Source organism: Mustela lutreola, chromosome 5, assembly GCF_030435805.1.
Source record: "Mustela lutreola isolate mMusLut2 chromosome 5, mMusLut2.pri, whole genome shotgun sequence".
NCBI lineage: Eukaryota > Metazoa > Chordata > Mammalia > Carnivora > Mustelidae > Mustela > Mustela lutreola.
Window position 1 is genome coordinate 135,156,080 of NC_081294.1, and position 19,800 is coordinate 135,175,879.

General features: G+C 40.3%; 1 protein-coding gene across 3 annotated transcripts in view; it reads right to left on the reverse strand.

Annotated features, from left to right (window-relative positions):
* EPB41L4A (erythrocyte membrane protein band 4.1 like 4A) overlaps nucleotides 1-19,800 on the reverse strand; it is a 255,958-nt gene that overhangs the window by 129,782 nt on the left and 106,376 nt on the right. The window lies entirely within an intron of this gene.

The following is a 19,800-nucleotide window of genomic DNA, read 5'->3' on the forward strand; positions in this document are numbered from 1 at the left end:
AAACAACAACAGTAACAGCCAACACTTATGAAATGCTTACCATGTGCAGAGTGCCTCTGAAGACTTTGCATGTATTTACTCCTTTAATCCTCTGAATAACTCTATGAAGTTGGAACTAGTAGAATTGCCATTTTGCAAATAAGGAAACTGAAACACTAACAACTTGCCCAGAAACACAGAACAGAAGATCCAAGGAACTGAACTCCCTTCCATATTAACCTCAGGTTAAGCCACTCTCTGGAGCATTGTCTAGATATAAATGTATGACCTCAATTTCAAGATTCCAACCCTCAACCACCAACTCCTCTTTTCTCACCTCATTTCCTCTACAATTCCCACCCTGCCAGGACACAGAATTCAGTGATTCTAGCAGCTTTTCTCAGTCCCTCGTCCCTACACCCACCCAGCTCCCCACTTCCCTCACGATCCACTGTAGCTGTCACTTTCCATCTTCCTCCTTTCTCTCCTGCAATCTTCTCTCCAGAAGAGCCACCGAAAAAACCCCACAATTCCCTGCCTTCTCCATGCTGGTCAAAAGTGGAGATGCAGAGTGCACCACCCTTGATGGGCTGGCTTTAAACTCATCATCAATAACCCAAAGGGACACTGAGAATCCTACCACATTTTTTTTCTTTCACTCGCCTAGGTAACTCCTTCCCACTTTCTCCTCCATTCCCATCACTTTCAGTTGATGACCGTGCTTATTTCACGGAGACCTGAAGCAACAGAAGATGATGTGCATGTCTTACAACCTCTACTAAACCTGCCTACCTCTGTGAAATGTCCTGTCTCCTATGACTGTGGATGAGGGGGTCCCTGCTCCAATGAATCCCATCTCTACTCATCAATTGAGGAACACGTTTCTGGCAACTTTTTCTGCTGTCTAGCCAGAATGAAAGTCTCCCTTTCTATAGAATCATTCCTAGCACAATACATGCCTATACTTCTCCTGTAATTAAAAACAAACAACCAAAAAAAAAACACCTTTTAAATCCCTATACCTGCCCATTTCACTTCTGCACTTTAAAATAAATCTCTGGGGGGGAAACAGTTATTCCGCAGTATATTTGCCCTTTCCTCTCTTGAACCTACTTTAGAACACACTCTACCACCTACTGGTAAGTCTAGTGATGGATGCAGGGTCTTTACCCACTTTCTTCAAATGCATTGGTCATGTGGTTTCTAGGACACCTGTTCCTCTGGCTTCTCTTCTGACCCCTACCTGTCACACACACCTTCACAATGTCCTTTGCTGGTTGTTCATTATCTCTGTAAGCAGGAGAAAGGCTAGATTGCTCCAGGCTCAGATCTTACATCAAGCTCATGCATGGCTTTAAATTCCATCTAAGTACTGACAAGTCCCCATGTATGGCCAGACTACAACTGTCCCCTGAATCCAGCTGCCCACCTGAAATCTCCACTTAAATGTCCACTAGAATCTCAAACTTTGCATGCCCAGAAGGGAAATAAAGACTCTACTCCCTCCTAGAAAAACCTGTTCTCCTGCAGTCTCCCACATCTCCATGCATGATGCAACATTCTTCCATTGGCTCCAGTCAAAACCTCTTGAGCATCTATCTCTTTGGTCCATCTGCAAATCCTGTAGGCTTCTATGTTGAAGATATAAACAGAATCAGGTAAATTCTCATCACTCCCAGATCCAAGTGGTCACTGAAGTCTACCTGGAGTTTGTAAACAATTCCTTTAATGGTATCCCTCCATCTGCCTGTGCATTAAAAGGAATTCTTTTAAAACATGGATCAGATGACTTCATGCTTCTGTTCAACATCCTCCATTGGTTTCTCTTCTCACCCAAGTCCTTATGCTGGTTACTAAGGCCCTGCAGGATCTGGCCTCATTCCTTTCCCTCTCCACTTGTGTTTCTGGATGAGGCAGCAGGGAGGACCTTAAGGAGAGTGTGAATGAAAGCTTCGGGGCCTCAAGGAGGTTGCAGGTAGGGCCTGCAGGAACAAAGAGAAAGCTGCTGGAAGCAGGAAGAAAGCGGACGTTTACTCACTAAGGCAGAGAGTTTAGCAATGCTGTTGCCTGTTGCAACATGGAAAATAAAAGATGTCCCTAATGAGAGGAGGATCCAGATAAGGAGATGTACAGGCTGACCACTCAAAGTGCTGACTAGCTTCTTTTCCTGACTCCAATAAAATCCAAGAGCAGAGCAACAAGATGAAAAGGAACTGTTAAATAGAAGAAAGCCAGGACTTAACTGGGGTTAAAAATAAAATTCTCTCCTCTGTCTTCCTTAGATGTATCAGGAGGCAAACAGTGCTATAATTAAGAAATGGCTTCTGGGGGCGCCTGGGTGGCTCAGTGGGTTAAGCCACTTCCTTCGGCTCAGGTCATGATCTCAGGGTCCTGGGATCAAGTCCCACATCGGGCTCTCTGCTCGGCAGGGAGCCTGCTTCCTCCTCTCTCTCTGCCTGCCTCTCTGCCTGCTTGTGATCTCTGTCTGTCAAATAAATAAATAAAATCTTAAAAAAAAAAAAAAAAAAAAGAAATGGCTTCTGGGTGAAGACTGAGTCTAGAGTGCTGTCAGGAAACCATGGATGTAACTGTAAAGTTTTATTAAGTCCTCAGAAAGATCAAATACGATTCTTTCAAACTAGCAAAAGTTCCTCTTAGAATCGTAAGGGCACCTGTCCCCAAAAGCCTCACAAAGAATTTAAAGTACAGAAGAACTTATTTCATAGTCTGCGGTTGTTGCCTTTGTCTAAGGGAGCTGATTATAAATTGATTCATAAGAAATCCACAATGTTTTTTAAAAGAATTAAATCAGCTTGGGTTAAAAGGGACAGAAACACTACATGTTGGGAAGAGGCCTCTAGACCCCTGATCTTCTTTGGGCAAAAGCAGGGTAAGGACACTACATAGCTGCTAACACCTGCTACTTTTTATGGAAGGGGAAGGAAAACTCAAGAGAACAGAACCAAAAGCCCAGCCAAGCCAATCATCACAGTGAACACTCCTAGGCAGTGAGGCCAAGATCTAATTAAAGAAATGGCTCCTGCCTGGCTGGATCTCAGAACTGTTATGGACCAGTGACTGCCATGTGCCTGTTACCCTCATTTTAAATGAAGTGTCTCCATCAGTTATCCTCCCTGATATGTTGACTAGTAGTGGGGGAGAGGAGTGGGTATATCTTTCTTACTCTTTTAATTCACAAATCTTCATATCAAGAGGAACCATACTCAAGGAGTTGAACAGAAAGAACAGTACCAAGGAGTCTAATTTGAGGAGAACATGGACCTCAAGTAGGACCTCCAAGGTCACAATAAATAAGATCTGGGGAGACCTTGAAAGGACAGGTGCCTTTTACATGGAGGAAGAATAGAAGTCACTTTTAGCCAGAGAACAGAGTCCTATTTTAAAACCTCTCTACAAATTGGCTGACACTCTTCCCATCAAAGGGTATAATCTCCTCTCTCTTCCTTTCCAATTTCCTAAAATGAAAATAAACAAGGTATCAGGGGGGACACAACCCATGAGTAAAGTGCTAAATCCTGCGAGTGGACTCTAAGACATCAACTTTGGTCAGCTCGGGAGATATTCATTCTTCTTTAGTCATTTTCATCTACATTTCAGATAACTGAAGTTGCCACCCATGCACTCCTAACGTCTGGGTGAGTGAGGCATCACTATTCAGGCCATGGGATCATTTCATCGTGAAACAAAATCTTAAATCTGACATATTCTCGAAGTGTAGTAATTAAAGGATACAGGTGGTTAAGCTAAGGTTTGTTTAAACTCTGTTCTAGTAACTGTACACAAACACAGCCTTAACTAACCATGTTCTTTGGCACAGAGGACCCAAGCCAGCCCCAGGGGTGACAAAGTAAGTAGGATGTGGAGCCCATGCTCAGCGCCACTACATGGCCATGCTCAACTCCAATGTTCAAATTACAGTGAGCACGGCTGCACATGGCAGCCTTGCCCAGTCCTTCTGCATTTATAGTCTATTTCTCACCAGTGACCTCAAAAACCCTAAAGTCTTGTGACTTTAAAACCCAGGGACTCCTAAATGTGACACTAGCTTCTAAGGAACTCTAACTGTTCCCTGACATCTCTAAATGGGTGTCCACGGGGCATCTTAAGCTTCATCCACCCCCCACCCAAATAAAACTCCTGGCTCCCTTCCCCCCAGCCAAAACAAAACAAACAAAACTCCCAGCTTCTTAATCTCAGATCCTATCTTCCCAGCGTGAAACTCTCAACAGAGAGCCATCTTTGTAGCCTACCCCAGGCTATGGATGGGCCCTACCATTCTCACTTCATCACCCTCTTTCTTGATACCATCTAGCATCAGTGGCCTTCTTTCAGTTCTGGAACACCTCCTATTTTTGGTCCCTGCCTCAGGGCCGCTGGCTGGCTCCTTCTGCCTGCCTTCTTGCCATTCAAGATGCTTTTTCTGACTACCCAATGGAAGTCGCTTCCTCATTCTGGCACATCACCTTCTCCCAAGTATCCATCACTACCTGACATTTGTTTGTTGCTATTGCTGTTTTTTTTTTTTTTTAAGATTTTATTTATCTATTTACTTCAGACAGAGAGAGAGCATGTGAGAGAGAAATAACGAGTGAGCAGGGGTAGGGGGGAGGGGGCAGGGCAAACAGAGAGAAGCAGATTCCCTGTTGAGCAGGGAGCTGGATGTGGGCTGGATCCCAGGACCCCAGGATCATGACACGAGTGCCAAGGGCACATGCTTAACCTCCACCCAGGTGCCCCCCTACCTGATATTTGAACATATATGCAGGGTCTGGAATATCAGCTCCCTGAGACAGAGACTATTGTCTCTTGCTGATCACTGTACGCTAGTTCCTCAGACACAATAGTCACCCTGTAAATATTTGCTGCATGACTGAAATGGAGATGAGAAAAAGAAAATATTCTTCTTTCCTCACAGTCCTGAGTCAGGGATGCTGATGAGAATAAGGATATAACATTAAAGAATTTTAAACAAGAAATTCCCTCAATACAAATCCTCTATAAAATACCCTATAAACCCCCAAATGGATGCATGTCTTTTTGTTTGTTTATTTGTTTTGGAGACAGAGCGTGCATGTGAGAAGGGGGAGTGGCAAAGGGAGATGGAGAGAAAGAATCTTTGAAGCAGGCTCCATACCCAGAGTGGAGCCCAACACAGGGCTCGATCTCATGACCATGAGATCATGAGCTGAGCCAAAATCAAGAGTCAGACGCTTAACCAACTGAGCCACCCAGGCACCACCCCCCCCCGATATGTATCTTATAAGGCTTCTATGTATCATTAGCTTTTAAAGGGCCTATTTTTATTAACTCAAAAAATAGCAACTTGCACAGCAAAATTCACAGTCTAAGAGGGAAAGTGGGTATGTCTAGCCTTCTGCCTGTCCCAAAATCACCTGCCTGACTTTGCACAAGTACAGGGCAACATCTTTCACTGGACTCAGTCACACAAAAGACAAATAACCTAGTTACTTTAGCTTTGAGAGCATGCAATAGATTTGAAACTTCATCAAATTTAAGACAAAATAATGGAAGAATAATACACAAAATACCTTTTATCAAGTAGGCTAACATACTAATCAAATCTTTTTATATTCATGGAGAAAACCCTCTTAAGATTCAGAATAAAGTCAAGTCAAGGTCAGCTTATCACAGGTTTGTATCACAACTCTAAATTAAAAAAAAAAAAAAACTAGCTTCCAATGATGATCAAGAAAATGTCTAGAATCATTAACTCTAAAACCACTGCTTTCTCATTAGCCAATCAATCAACTGTCTGGAATTCCGTCCTGCATAGTTTATTTTGATTTCACCAGGGAGAAGAACAGTCTAACTTAATAAAAGATTTTAGTAAAGAAATCAGCAATATTCCCATCACACACTTGCACAACTAAGAAGATGTGGGTCACAGGAAGCCTGTTTCATTGATGAAACTACTTAGTATATCCAAATAGCCACATACTTTATTTTGCATACAAGCATTTATATGTACATATACATATATACATATGTGTGTGTGTGTGTCTGTATGTATTTTTAACACTGTGGTTCCTATGATTTCTGACAGTTTTGTTTTAATGTACTTTGTACCTTTATCATTTTCAACTGTTCCTCCTTTTATTCTATTTTTTGGTAAAAAAAAAGGGGGGGGATCACTAGGTGCTATTAACGAAGAAAGAATTTTCTATACAAGACAGAATTCAATTCTTCACATCCCTAAACCTGGTAAACAACAAATTTATGAAAGCTATGGGATGAAATAATTTAGTATACGTGACACATGGAAGGCACATTCGTGTCTACTGTAATCAACCATTTAAGAAAAGGGGGGGAAAAAAAAGGAAGAGAATTAAGTTCAGGATGCACCGGGAAGCTGACTCTAGACAAAGCTAGGTCCTTCAAAAGCATTTCTGAATCCATGTCAACATCAACACAGGCAACAAAGAAACTGAAGAACAATGGAAGCGTGTTCTGCTTCTCCCCAGGTGCTACACACTGAGGAAAGCAGGCCTATACCAAGCAGCTGGCGGGTCAGCAGCCTCACTCTCCCCAATTCCCAGGGTTCTTTCAAGCATGTCAGCTTCTGAATTCTCAGGATGCATCACATGACTGTACTCAGAAGAGATCAGATCCACTCTCAACAGAAAATAATCCCAGAAAAACATCTTTTCCTTTCTAAATAAAAACTGTTCATCAACTGAAAAAAAAAATAGAAAAAGCCACTGTTTTGTTAGAAATATTGTTTATTAGGGGCAGAGTTTTTAAAACTGTGGGGTCCACAACCATACAGCTCCCAGTGACATGACCTGAACTCAGATTCTCCCCCGACCACACGAGCTATTACTACAGAATATTCTGAACAGCACCCGGCAGCTGCCAGCGCGCTCGTATCAGCTATTCGTGGCTCTTTATGATCCCACGCATGTCCCACCTAACTGCCTAACATCTCAGTTAAGCTTTTATTTTTTTAATATGGATGAAATCTGGATAAAATGAACAACAAAAGTCTTTCACAAAAGCAGCAAGGCAATAAATTCAAAGAAAAGCAGACCAAGGAGACAGGAGACAGACACAGAAAGGCAAGATGGGGAGGTACTGTCATGGCCTCACCTCCATGTGCCTGGGCCACAGTCTAGGTGAGAGATATTTTGTTCACTAATACCACAGATCACTCAACTGCCAGCAGCAGAAGGTGATAACAGAATGAGGCATAGGACATCACCTCTCTCAAGTAGAATCCCATCAAGTGGGATTTGTTTTTTCAAAAGATGTATTCATTTGAGAGAAAGAGGGAGAAGGACGGAATCCTCAAGCAGACTCCTCACTGAGTGTGGAGCCCAACTAGGGGCTTGATCCGAGGACCCTGAGATCATGACCTGAACAAAAATCAAGAGTCCGATGCTTAACAGACTGAGCCCCCCAGGTGCCCCATGTGGGGGATATTACTGAAGCGGCATATATAATGCGATATTTGTAATGTGAGACAGGAATAAGACTAGGTGGTTTCTTCAAAGTAAGAGGAAAGCTTTGGGAAGGAAGGGACACCCGAGACAAGTCCACTGAGATGGTAAGGAAGAGCAGGATTTCGCCAAATAAAACAAAAAGGGGAAGAGCATAAGCAGAGTGTTCAGACAGGGCAAGGAGCTCACTCCGCTCTCTGGCGAATGTGTGTTGGGAAGGAGTGGTCGGTAGTTCTCTTGCACTTGTACAGATACTGGGGCTGTGGTTTGGGGCAGGATTGGGGTGGGGGGTAGAGAGAACAGCCACACTACAGAAGAAGAAGCTCAAAAGCAACCAAGGGCCACATAACCTTGTAACCCATTTTAAGAAATACCAGAATTTTCAGAGCACCTGGGGGGAGCAGTTGGTTAAGCGGCTGACTCTTGGTTTTGACTCAGGTGGTGATGTGAGAGCTGGGAGATAAACCCTGCAACCAGTCCCTCTCCCTCTGTCCCTCCCCGCTCAGCCTGTGCTCACTCGTGCTCTCTCTCTAAAATAAACATGCTATGGTGAGTGCTATGCAATGTGTAAGCCTGATAATTCACAGACCTGTACCTCTGGGGCAAATAAAACATTATATGTTAATAAAAATAAGTAAATAAGTAAATAAGTCTTTAAAAAAAAAAAAAGAATAGAAAAGAAATTCCAGAATTTTCCCTCAGGAATCCATTAGAAAATTGCAAGACACAGAGGAGAGACATCATTAAAATTGATATTCTGAAAGAAGACTGCATCTACAGTGGGGCAAACACTGCAGGCAGCGTGAGCCAAAACAGGAAGACAGGTTGGAAAGCTTTTACAGAAATGCAAGCTCATGTGCTGAATTCTAGAGATTCTAGAACTAGAATTCAGAGATGCAGGTGGATTCTGGAGAGGTCGAGGGGTGGACCATAAATCCTGTTCACTACTGTCGTCCTGGCATAGGTGTCACTGGTGGCCCTTTCCACTCTCCCAAGCATCCTGGCTTGGGTGGTCAGCTACACAGTCACTCTGTTAAGCAGCAAAATGGAAAGGGCCTGGGGACTGAGCCCCCTAGGTGCCCCATGTGGGGGATATTACTGAAGCAGCATATAAAATGAGATATTTGTAATGTGAGACAGGAATAAGACTAGGTGGTTTCTGCAAAGTAAGAGGAAAGCTTTGGGAAGGAAGGGACACCAGAGACAAGTCCACTGAGATGGTAAAGAAGAGCAGGATTTCGCCAAATAAAACAAAAAGGGGAAGAGCATAAGCTCTTCTTCTTTTTTTTTTTTAATTATAAATGTTGAATTTAATTTCAGTAATAATAAAAACCAAAAAAAAGCAACTCACTTGTCACCATGCACAGTAACTTTAACATAAAGTTATTTTGTCATTTTGTTTATTTTGTCAACATTTTCTTCATTGTATATAGCTCAAAAAAAAAAAAAAAAGACATCAGAAATCTGTGAGATATATTTATAAACAAACAAAGCAAGAACATATACTCTCACATTTCTGGTGAGTTAGTTCTTCATTAAAGGGGCTCAAGTTATTAGTAATAAAACATAAATTGTAAGAAATCCTTTTACAGAGGTAAGAAAAAACAATTTTGGCTGGAAATGATGATGGTCTCATTTCTTCTCCTAGACATGCAAATAATATGTCTAAATACTTACTAGAGCCAAATCTATCTCAAAAGTTTGAGACACTAATTTTTGTCCATTTTTTGTCCAATTTTTGTCCACTAATTTAGTCATGAGGGGAGGCAGCGATGACAAGGTGTGGATCCAGGCACCTCAGGGAATCACATATGAGGATTTCCCAAAGGGACACAGGTAACAGGTAGTTACAAGGCGCTGAATTCCCAGACCCTCAGCTTCCATATACACTCCTTCCTGGGACTGATCTACCTAAGAACAGGCCTAAGACTGAGCTGCCATTCTAGTTCTCCCTTCCACTGCATTCCCTTTGCACAGTCACCCCTTCCCAATTTAATGCAGAAACACACCCAGCTCTCACCTATTTCAATCTCTCCATGGTGCATTGCCTCAGGGCATGAAAAATTCCAGGAGAAGAAACATGGCAACATTTTTAAATACCAGCATTAGCAAAGCTGACTTTAATAAAGATACTATAAATTATGTGTTTTCCTACACTATATGTATTTCTTGTAAGGACTAAGCGAGGTGACAGAATCATTGGTATTTTGGTTGAGTTGCCTGATTGTCAGATATGGAGTAGGAACAGCAGAGAAAATGATGATTTTTGTTTAATTATCTAGCAACTTCCACCTTGCAACTATTATACAGGACTCATGAAGATCCCCATAAGAATAAAACAAAGACTTGGAAAGCCTGCCTCATCTAAGTGACAAAACACTGTCTCTCATCTGTCTACCCATCTCAAATAAAATTCAAGAGCAAAACGCTTTTCTAGAACACGTTAACATTTTTATTTAAATTGACAAAAGACAGAAGGCAACTGGTTTGGCTGGGTGGTTTGGCAATGACTAGCTTTACCAAAGAATTCTATGTTGGATGTTTTCCATAAACTGAATGAACTAAATCTGCAGCTCCAAGATTCTGATGAAAATATAAAGTACATAATTAGATAAAGGCACTTTATCAAAAATCTTGCATTGGCAAATGTGCATTAAAATTAGCAATTTTTAATTTTCCTAATCCTTTCCAACTAAATTGGATGAAATCTGGCACCTCCAAGTAAAAGAGAAAAAAAAAACATAGCTAACACTCTTTTGACAAATCATGGTAAAGCATTTTTTAATACACTTCCCAGAAATTATAAAATTGAATTACTATAACGATCAACAAATTGTAAGTCAAGTGAATTCGTTGCCTTCAACTAAACTGAAAGATAACCCAAAGAGTGGTCTGAGAAATCACAGCTCACAGGAACATCATGAGATTTTTGGCATGTAAGTCAGGAGTTCAAGGAAATAAAGAAATTGAATAAAATCTCTTTCTTTTCTATCTTCCTTTTGTAGCAGATAAGATTGTTCAAGAGTGCATATTTTTCAAAAAATAAAGTAAAATTGTTGAGTCCCAGCTCACTCCAGGAATATATTATAATCAACCAGGGGTACATGGACTAATCAAGAAGAAAAAACCCCATCCATTTCATTAAGAGAAGCATCTCCAATAAATGTTCACTTTTTATTTTTAGTCATTATTAGAATGCATATTTTGCTTTTAATTATATAATGATAACCATGGTAATAAAAACTACTATTATGGCTCAGTAACAATTATAGCCTGAAGGTCTCATGAAGTACACTTTTAAAATTTCAATGTGTATGTAAGATACTGTTATGGACAAATATATTTTATTAATAGAAATATAGGAAGAAAATTCTAGGGAGAAAGTGAAAAAGAATTCCAGTTTAAGGAGATAAAAGGAATAAAGAAAAATTTCTGACTTTGATGAAGAGCTTGTTCACAAGGTTGGTGAGTACAAAATTGCTATGCTGTATAGATTCACTGGATACACTTAACAGTAATGTGACATCTGGGCTGAATCCTTTATTTGTTGGTATAAGACTCGAGTGCTCTTCCTGCCTCAGTCATAAAAAACCATACAGAAAAAGGGGTCAGAAACTGAAAGTGCTATAGAATGCTGAGTGCTCTACATGGAGAGCAGATGTTCTGTGGAGAGTCCCACAATCCTGTGATGGACTTGATGGGTTAAACCAAAGAAATTTAAAAAGTAATGTAATGCATTTTTACAATGTCGGTATTTATAAACTCCAAATTTGCATCCATTTAAACTTACGATCCAATTTTTATTCTTGACCTAAAATTCTCGACACAAGCACATAGTTTAAAAAAAAAAAACAAAAACAAAAACCTCTGTAAAAATCACTACTTTCAAGACAATTCTTTCAATAAGAACAGGTCCGCAGGGTGAGATGGTAACTTCAGGTTTGAATGTGTTGCATTTCTGGGTACCACCTGAGGGACATCCAAGTACTGAGTAAGAGCTGACATTACTGTTACACTTACCACCAGTTTGCAGCACAGTTTCACGTGTTTTCTATAGACTCCTTTAATCCTTACTACCACCCTTCAAACTTGGTACTATTAATGTCACCACTTTATAAATGGGGATACTGAGGCAGAGAGAAGTTAGGAGACTCACCCCATGCCACACAGCTCTCCCAAGGAGTATGTATGAATCCAGTCAGGCTGGATGAAAAGCCTGTATTCTTTACACAATACAATGCCTCTTGAGATGTCTGGGTTGGAAATACCCATTTGAGGATCATTTGGGCCTTAGAAATTTAAACCATGGAGCAGATGAGATTAAGTATAAAGAGTGACTTATATTTAACAGCAGGAAAACGAGAGCCTCTGGGCTAGGGGTCTCTATGAAGATGCTTCGGGCATTCCATGCCAGGCCCCTAGATTCCTGAAAAGCCTCCAGCCATAGTTTCTCAAGGTTTGTTTGTTTTTTTCCCAGGTACCACTGATGAGTTGTCAGCCCTCGCAGACTGCTGTACTGTTTATGATACTCTTTCTAAAAGATGTCTACTGAAGAGAATCTTTCTGCTTCCTGATTTTTGCCCTCTATTTCCCTACCAGATGCTTGAAGACATTTCAGATAGTACAAGGTTTTTTTCCTACAATGTTACTGACATAATTGGCATACAACATTATATTAGTCTAAGGTATTCAATATAATGATTTGATACACATATTGTGAAATGATCACAGTAAGTCAACAACCATCACCCTATCTTTCTTATGATAAGAACTTTTAAGAGCCACTGTCCTAGCAACTTTCAAATATACAATATTATTAAATATAGTCACCATGCTGTACATTAATCCCCAGAACTCATAAACTCATAACTTAAGTTTTCACCTTTTGACCACCTTAACCCATTCCATTCCCCCACACCCCTGGAACCCACTAGTCTGTTCTCTGTATCTATGAGCTTGGTTTTTGTTTCTATTTTCTATTTTTATGTTATTTTTTAAAAGATTTTATTTATTTGTTTGTTTGTTTGTTTGTTTGAGAGAAAGAGAGAGGTCAAGGGAAGAGAGAAGAAAAGAGAAAATCATCAAGCAGACTCCCTGCTGAGTATGGAGCCTCATGTGAGTAGCACTCTGAGATCATGATCTGAGCGAAAATCAAGTATCAGAGGCTTAACTGAATGAGCCCCTCTGTGTTTGAGATTCCACATGTAAGGAAGGCCATACAGTGTTTGCCTTCTTCTACCTTATTTCACTTGGCATAATGTACTCAAGGGCCATCCATGTTGTCACAAACAGTAATTCCTTATTTTTACAGCTATATAATATTGTATATATTATACAATATATACAATATATTGTATATTGTATACAATATAGCTATATTGTCCTATTGTATACAATATAGCTATATTATATATGTAATCAATATATACTATACATCTATACATAGGTATATATAAATATATGCACTCACATTTTAAGCATTCATCCATTGATAGACACTTTAATTGTTTCTATGTCTTGACAATAAAAGTTTTAATCTGTAATAGTCCAGCATGACCAACTTCCTGTCTTTCTTTGTAACAATCACATCTTATCAGTCATTATGGATATTTGTCAGAACATAAGGTTACAGAAGGTAAACTTCACGCTGCAAAATACAGTAAATCAAGATGCAAAGAACACCATTTATATGCAGAGCCTGCCTGCTGACGCTCAGTGAATGGGGATCATTTTTGCTCAGTAATACTCTGAGTATCTGGGGACAGAGAGAAGGATACAAATATATACACAGTTTATTTTATATTCTTAGTGAAATTATTTCAGAGACAAATAGTGCCAGAATTAGTCATATAAATAAACAGGTGAGCCAGTAACCAGTTAGAGCATTAGAAAATCATTGACAAAATCCTATCACCACCATTTTTAGGAAGAGGCAAAGGAAAAGATCAAGACTGAACAGCAATAATGAGAAGAAAACTTTAAAAGTGGAAAACAGGAGAATGTGGTGTCTTAAGAGCAAAATGAGGTTTTGTTTTTTGTTTTTTGTTTTTTTAGCAAAATGAGATTTCAAAGAGTGAGTCATTAAGGGTCAATTCAACCCTAAGGTCAAGAAAGATAAGGGCTCAACCATCACTTGTATTTAACAATTAGAGACCCAGAGGATAGTTTCAGTGCCTTGATAAGTATCAGGGCTGAACTGTGAGAAGTTTAGGAATGAACAGGAGTTTTGAGAAGTAGAGACAATGAACTTAAACGTGCTTCCCGAAAGTTAGGTGTGACAGAGTCAATACGGCCACAGACAGATGAGTGCCTAGGAGTGGGGGAAGGGTGGTTTTAAATAGTAGAGATGTGAGCCTGCCCAAACCCTTTAGGAAAGGAAGGGGAAAAAGGAGAGGTCTAGAGACACAAAAAAAAAGGTGGTAAGATCCAGGTCTGAGACCCTGGGGCTATTCCATTGTACAGGAAGGAAGGATGGGAAAGCAGTGACCAAGGGTGTGTCTGAAGGATCAAGAAGGTGGGAAGCGACCATCTGATCATTTGTGTTGTCTCAGTGAAGCAAAAGAAGAGTTCCCTGAGGGAGGGTTAGAGGATATTCACAAACTGGCTCCATCTCTGTGCTACACTTCTCCTCCTTTGACCTTTTAAGTCCTAGGGCAAAAGATTCAACATCTTCTTCTCAAAGTCAGGTTGAATTCCATTGTCTGAGAAAAGCTCTATATACTGAACTTCTGCCTTTGAAAGAGTAATTTGTAAAGGAGCCCCAAGTTCTCCCATTAAAGTAAGACATGATAACTGTTCATTTTAAAATGAGAATATTAGGATATCCCATTTCTCCTCATTACTGCTTTCAATATCAATTAGACTCATCTTCAAAATTTTCCAGAGGTCTTAAAGAGTCTGAAACTTATTTGATTTTTGTCTCTTCTACCCTCCAGACTGTTTCCTCCTTTCCCTTCTCCACCTTAAAAAAGTATCACCAGCAGTATTTTCCTCCCTCCTAGCTTCAACGTGAAAGGCTTTCTATATATCTCACAACTTATAATCTACAAAGAGCGTTCCCATTTTCCCTAATTCGGTCCTGAAACAATCTTGAGAAGTGGCAGGACAGAAGCATTATTCTTCTCAACATTCAGAAAAATTAAGTAACTTGAACATTCAGCCTCAGACTCGTCTTGTGACTCTAAAGGCACTTCTCTGGCTCCGCTGCGGTATATTTCAGTGACAGCAACTTCAGAACACCCAAAAGGTGGCTCAAGTTTCTGCCAACCTCAGAGTAATTTCACATTCATCCAATTACTTAAAGAAGTCTAAACTGTAATTTCAATTCACCTGCCTATCATGAACAGATCTCATCATCCCTCTCTCGTAATAAGGAACCTAACTCATCCTTTAAAAAAAGGCAACTAATATTGCTCGCTAACATCTGGGGACACACATGCAGCCCTAATCATGGAAAAATCCTGATTATCTACAGGAAAATGTATATTATTATTACCCAGGGGAAATAACCCTCTTTCAGGTTTCTGCCTAATTGGTAAATCAAAACAAGAAAGCCCTTATATTTCCACTAAGCAAGGAAAAATAAAATGCTTCCCACTGTAACCATGTGTATTAGTTTCTTTTTGCAGCTGTAACAAATTACCATAATCTGGGCCTAAAACAACAGAAATTTTATCATCTTACAATTCTGAAGGTCAGAAGTCCAAGATGGTCTCACGGGGTACAACAAACTGAATGTTTGTGCTCTTCCCCACCAAATTCGTATGTTGAAACTCTAATCCTAATCCAAATACCTAGTATTGGAATTTGAAGGTATGGCCTTTGAGAGGTAATTACATCACAAGGGTTGAGTCTTCGTGAATGGGATTAATGCCCTTACAAGAAGAGATCATAGAGCTAGCTCCCTCCCTTTCTGCCATGTGACATTACAAGGAGAATTGGATTGTCCACAGCCTGGAAAAGGGCTCTCACCCAGTCATGCAGGCACTCTAATCTCAGGTCTCCAGCCTCCCAGGTATGATAAATCAATCTTTCTTGTTCATGTCACCCAGTCTATGGTGATTTGTTAGAGGAGCCCAAACTAAGACACTGAGCTGTATTTCTTCTAGAAGCTCCAGGGCAGAATCTACTTCCTTTTCTCTTCTGGCTTCTAGAGGCTGCCTTCATCCTCTAGATCAAGGCCCCCTTCCAGAAATCACATGATTTTGATCTCTGCCTCCACTGTTACATTTCCTTCTCTCTGATTCTCCTGCCTTCTTCGGTCATGTATGTATAAGGAGACTTCTAATTATATTGACTCTGCTTCAATAATTTAGGATGATCCCTCTATACAAGATCCTTAACTTAATCACTCCTGCCAAGTCCCTTCTGCCATGTAAGGTGATGTTCACAGGTCCTGGGGATTAGGATGCTAAGCCAAGAGAAGGCTGGGAACCCATTCAAGGCAAAGACACACCAAAGTGAGCTGATGAGCCAGACACCACATGCAGAGAATGAGAAGGTGAGCTAGCCATGAAACTGATGACAGGCACTCCTAGAACATACTAGAGAGAGCTAACTTCTTTGGAAGTTCTGCTGTTCTAGATCAATGGTGAGTACTTAAGAGAATTTTAAATATTTATAACTAGGAAGTGGTAGGGTCCTTCAATAAATCTGGATTTTTCTGACTCTCATGTGTGTTCTTGTAATCCCTCTCAACTACCTTAAACCGAGGCTGGGAATTTTCTGTTCAATTGAACCAAGGCCCTGGGCAGGGAGAGGGAAGAGCTACATCCCCTGCACAGACCAGCCTGGATCAAGAAAGAAGCTGGATGATACGGCCAAAGCAGAGCAGAAAGTAGGTTGTATGCCCAGGCTAAGTGCTCTTCCCTATGTCTTTAGGAAAAGGAACCCCAAGTATGTGAATCCCACTGTGTATCTTTAAGGGACTGTTTTCTACAAGTAAGCCTAAATTAACACAGGCAGCATTGGGTTAATTCAATCTCAGTAAGCATGTCTTCAGGAAAGAATGTTTTTACTTCCTAGAGGTCCTTTTACAAACCTTACCTGAAAAGTGAAGCAATTAAGGTGCCCAGAGCGTTCCAAATCGAATCAGCTGCACTCTTTGGAGAGCGGTTTGCTTTACCAAGGTTTAGTTCTGCCTAGCTGTTACTCTGTACACATAAGTAACACCTAAATCAATGCATTTGTTGCATGAATTTCCCAGGGCTTGGTTTTAAGAAATATAGTTTGATAGAACGTCTATGTTTAATATTCCAGGCAGCAAATTCCCTTTCCCCAGAATTCCTGAGACTATGTGAAAAACAGAGAAAGCTCTAGCACAGGGCCTGCCCATATTAGGCCTTCTTTGTGTTGCTACTGAAAGACCACAAAGGTATACATACACAGAGGCCTAAATAAACTCTCTTGCCCCAGGTAAATCTGAGAATTTTTTTTGTTGGAAAATACTATTTAACTCCTCTCAACAAACTGTAAGTATGTAAACTGCACAGAAAGAGAATTCCTCAGTATCCTCAGTCTGCACAACCGTTCCATCTTACATGCATTCAAGTCAGGATATTATAGTAGTTGACAGTCTTGGAGATGTGAAGACTTGGATTTGAATTCTGATCTAATACTTGATGGCTACAGGATCATGGGAAGTGGCTTAACCTTTTCAGTGTCGTTTCTTCATCTCTGATGGTAGGATAATAATATTGAGCTTGCACAGCCGTTTTGAACATGTAATGACAACACATGGAAAATGTTCCGCAGTTTGCGGTGCACTAATGACGAGGATGGTGAGGGATGGTGGTGATGATGACATGTCTAGATCCAGCCTCTGGGTTACCCTGCTCCTCCAGGACAGACAAGTTCCCTGCTATGTGAGGTCCATGCGTCCCAAGGGACATGCTCTCCCAGTCCACCCCACCCAGTTTAGGCCTGGCCCCAAGGCATGATCATCTGTCAAGGGGAGGGAAGGAGGGAGTCTAGGGCTCCTCACTGTGGTATGTGAGTCACCTCTTCTTAATCTTCATCTTTTTTCCCTTTTACCCCCAGCTCCTTCTCCCACTTTCTTTATTTGCCTCAAGAGTTGACCTAAGATGTCCCTCTTAGGGCCTCAAAGTCTTTTCCATGTGGATCTTACTTATTTTAAAGATTGTTACAAAGCATTCCCTCTTAAAAGAAAAAGATAAGGGGCGCCTAGGTGGCTCAGTGGGTTAAGCCGCTGCCTTCGGCTCGGGTCGTGATCTCGGGGTTCTGGGATCGAGTCCCGCATCGGGCTCTCTGCTCGGCGGGGGGCCTGCTTCCCTTCCTCTCTCTGTGATCTCTTCCCTTCCTCTCTCCTACTGTGATCTCTCTCTGTCAAATAAATAAATAAAATCTTTAAAAAAAAAAAAAAAGAAAAAGATAATTTGGGGGGGGAGTAAATATTTTGATGGAGAAAAAGCAAAGCAATACACAAAATCCAATCTAATGGACTGTAATTCGGGTAAATTCCTAGAAATCATTAAAGACAAAATTTTTTCCATTTTTTGTGTCCTGTGCCATTCTAACATAGAGTTATTCTTTAAATGTTTGCCTTAAATAAGTAAGGCCTATGTAGCTCTGCTCCTACTAACACAGATAGAAGACAAAGAAATAGGAATTTGGGTTTATCAACAATTTCCCTAGAAATAAAGTTGAGCCTTGGGTGGGTGCCTGGAATGAAGAACCTGCCAGAGCTACTGCCCCAAGAGAAATCCTTTGTTCTGCCTCAATACCCAAGAGAAGCAAATCAGTAATGGAATCACATTTTCTACCTAGATACACTATCAGCTCTCTAGTGTACTTTGAAACAATTATCTAAAGAAGGGACAAATTTTCATAACCTCCTTATAGTTTCCTACAATTAAAAATACATGTAAGACAATCAGACCATACACTTGAGTTTATTAATCACCTCTATTTTATCTTCATTCACTAGAAATAACTAAATTCAGGGAGCAAAAAGATGTTTTTTTCATGTGATTTACACACCTGGTGTTCTTACAGTATCAAAAAAAACCAAACATGACTTAAGAGCTTTCTCCTTCTAACTGTAATGTGGTTATTTCCAAAACCTTCATTGCAAACACACCACAAATGCAGACCCTTAAGAATAAGGTTAAAAGAAAAAAAAAATTTTTTTGGTTTTAATATAAGCCCTAGAAAACTCTGAATCAATACCAACTGCTAATTCTTTTTGTAATGATACAGGCCATTGTTTGAAATTCTCTGGCAGGGCGCCTGGTGGCTCAGTTGAGATTGTCTGACTTTTCATATATTTTCTTCCTTTGCAAAATTTCAAAAAAAAAAAAAAAGAGAGAGAGAGAGAGAGAAAGAAAGAGAGATAAGGTCTATATAATTTTAGCAAGACAGTCAATCTTTCCAGGCGAAGTCTGACATACTAGATAAGACCAGGAAACAGTAATTTTCTCTACTAAGAGAAATGTTCTTTCAAAAATATTAATGTAATGCAAGATAGCTTCTAGAGCCTTCAATTTAATCTTTCAATGTAGATTTACAGTTCTGCAGTATTCACTTATGGCCCATACAGGAAAGAATTCAGGGAACCCCGGAAGATGTCCATTTCCCTTTCTTTGAAGTGTGTCTTAATGACCGTTTGCCTTTAGAAAGCTACTCCTTTCTAGGGAAAGCTAACCAACACACCCAATTTTTTATTCCTGCTTTGTGAAATCCTCCTGTAAAACAAAACAGATTATGAAACTAGCTCAGGAAAAATCACAAGTCATCACCATCAATAGGATTCCAGTTGTCTGTCTCTTCTCATCCTAGCACATTCCTGTGACCGGGACAGAAAAAGCCCACTCAGACAATCATGTGCCTCACTGAATAGATCCCAGATGATGCACTGGAGGCCGGGAGAACTGATGAAGGAAGAAGCGGAAATCTTTCTTCCAAAAGGAGTTGAGTAACATGAAAAATAAAAGTCAAACTGGTCTTTTAAGGTAAGCATATAAGCACTCTGCACAATAAGACTGTGTCTGAGGTTAAGAGCTTCTTAGACTAAAATAAAAGGCACTAATGAATATCCTTTCGTCCCCCAACCACCTCTGCTCACCACCCAAGAAATAGCTTTTCGACCTTATAACCTTGTTCCTCTGCTCAACACCCAAGAAATAGCTTTTCGACCTTATAACCATATAGGATCAACCCTAACCAATGTAGTGAGTTTCTTCTCTAAGAAACTTTCCATCCATCAACCAGCTAGGAAGATGTTAGACCTTCATGAAGACTGACCCCAGACACCAAAAGTTTGGTTGCCTTTATCACTTACTCCATCAAGCTCATGAGTGAAAACTCCTACTTATTTCTTTTGTAA